The sequence below is a fragment of the Triticum aestivum genome, chromosome 7D (assembly GCF_018294505.1).
Source record: "Triticum aestivum cultivar Chinese Spring chromosome 7D, IWGSC CS RefSeq v2.1, whole genome shotgun sequence".
Taxonomy (NCBI): domain Eukaryota; kingdom Viridiplantae; phylum Streptophyta; class Magnoliopsida; order Poales; family Poaceae; genus Triticum; species Triticum aestivum.
Window position 1 is genome coordinate 441772773 of NC_057814.1, and position 2773 is coordinate 441775545.

Below are 2773 nucleotides of genomic sequence, written 5' to 3' on the forward strand. Positions count from 1 at the left end.
TCGCTTCATTCGAGTCCACCAATACGACTGCTTGAGGTCATGATACATCTTCGTACTTCCAGGATGAATGGAAAGGAGGGAATTGTGCGCTTCGTTCATTATGACTTTCCTTAGATCACCTTTCGGAACCACAATCCGGTCCTCGAAGAACAAAGTGTCTCTGTCATCAATGCGATAGCACTTGTATTTGGAAAGACCCTTGTCGATACCACGTTTCACCTTCTTCACCATGGCATCAAGGAGTTGTGCCTCACGAATTTGATCTTCCAAAGTAGGAGATACTATGAGGTTGGCAAGAACGCCTTGAGGAACAACTTGGAGATTCAGCTTGCGGAAAGCTTCACAAAGATCCGGTTGGAACGGCTTGAGAATTAAGCTGTTGCAATACGCTTTCCTGCTTAAAGCATCTGCAATGACATTTGCCTTGCCTGGAGTATATTCAATACTCGGATTGTACTCTTGAATCATTTCGACCCATCGAGTCTGCCTGAGATTGAGGTTGGGCTGAGGGAAGATATACTTGAGACTCTTGTGATCAGTGAAAATGTCCACTTGTCTTCCCAACAAGAGATGTCTCCATGTAACCAATGCATGGACAACTGCCGCCAACTCAAGATCGTGAGTGGGGTAGTTCTTTTCGTTGGGCTTCAACTGCCGAGAGGTATAAGCCACAACTTTCTTCTGTTGCATTAACACAGCACCGAGACCTTGGAGAGAAGCATCACAGAAGACTTCATACGGCTTGGATTCATCAGGAGGAGTCAAGACAGGAGCTGTGACTAGTTTCTGTTTGAGAGTGTTGAAAGCAACTTCACACTCAGGAGACCAGACATATTTCACGTGCTTCTGTAGGAGGTTGGAAAGAGGCTTTGCAATCTTGGAAAAATTCTCAACGAATCTTCGGCAGTAGCTTGCAAGACCCAGAAAACTGCGGAGCTGCTTAACATTTTGAGGAGGTTCCCAATCCAGAACTGCGGACACCTTCTCGGGGTTAACAGCGATGCCTTTAGCGGAGATGATGTGACCAAGGAAAAGAACTTCATCGAGCCAAAACTCACATTTGGAGAACTTCGCATAGAATTGATACTCTCTGAGCTTGTCGAGCACCAATCGCAAATGTTTGGCATGATCCTGCTTATTCTTGGAGAAGACCAAGGTATCATCTAGATACACCAGAACAAATTCATTGGTATAGGGGTTGAAGATGAAATTCATCATCCGAGAGAACACCGGTGGAGCATTGACAAGGCCGAAAGACACGACAGTATATTCATAAGAACCAAAGCTTGTTCTGAATGCTGTCTTGGGGATATCTTCTTCACGAATGCGAATCTGATGATAACCCATACGAAGGTCAAGCTTCGAGAATACTTTAGCGCCCTTGAGTTGTTCAAATAGCTCATTGATGTTGGGAAGTGGATACTTGTTCTTGATTGTCCTCTTGTTCAATGGACGGTAGTCGACACAAAGTCGGTCCGTGCCATCCTTCTTCTTGACAAAAAGAACACCACAACCCCATGGAGAAGAACTCGGTCTGATCAAACCCAGACGTTCTTGTTCATCGAGCTGCTTCTTCAATTCCTTCAGCTCGTTTGGTCCAAGCTTGTATGGACGCTTGCAAACGGGTACAGTACCAGGCTCTAGTTCGATAACGAACTCTACTGGCCGGTGCGGAGGCATACCCGGAAGCTCTTCTGGAAAGACATCTTGATACTCGCAAACGACTGGAATTTGAGAGATGGCATCCAATTCGCCCTTCTCATTGAGAGAGAAAAACCGAATGGTTTCATCACGAGCGGCAAAAATAATCACATCCTCAGACGAGTGTGTCAATTGAATTTCTCTGGCAGCACAATCAAGTTGGGCCTTGTGCTTAGAAAGCCAGTCCATCCCGAGAATAAGATCAATATCCGAGCCACCAAGGACAATTGGAGAAGACTGAAATCTATAGTCGCCCATCTTGATGGAAACATCGGGAGCCATTATGCTAGAACTCAAACGTTTACCCGGAGAAACGACATCCATGGGTTTACTCAGATGAGAACAAGTGAATTCATGCTTGGCGAAGAACGGTCTTGATATGAAACAAAGCGATGCACCAGTATCAAAAAGAACTTTTGCAGGAATATCATTAACAGAGAGATTACCCATTATCACATCAGTAGATTCCTCCGCTTGAGCTGCATTCATCATGTTCACCTTAGCAGACTTTGGATTATGCTTGACCACTGCATTGCTGGAAGATCTGACAGGAGGAGGAGGAGGAAGACGCCTCTGGTTGAAGCACTTGTTAGCATAGTGACCTTTCTGCTGACATTTGTTGCAAGTCACCTCTGAGAGTGGACGGTGATAAGGAGCATTGGACTTGGGAGCTTGATTCTGAGACTTGTTCTGATAGCCAGAGTTGGAAGAACTATGGCCACCTTTGTTCTTCTGCTGATAAGGCTGACGAAACGGAGGAGGAGGCAACCAGAACTTCTGTTGCTTAGCTGACACAAGTGAGGAAGAAGAAGACTGAACTGCATCCCTGACTCTCTTCTTAGAAGCCTCACACTTGAGCTGAGCAGCCTCTTGCTTCAGTGCCATATTGTAGAATTGATCAAACTGAGTAGGCTCAACAAGAACGAGAGCTAACTGCAGATCCTCTTTAAGGCCACCTCTGAAGTGATAGATCATACTCTTCTCATCAGGAACGTCTTGCTTAGCGAAGCGAGCAAGTTTCTGAAACTGAATGTTATATTGATACACAGACATGTTTCCTTGCTTGAGATTG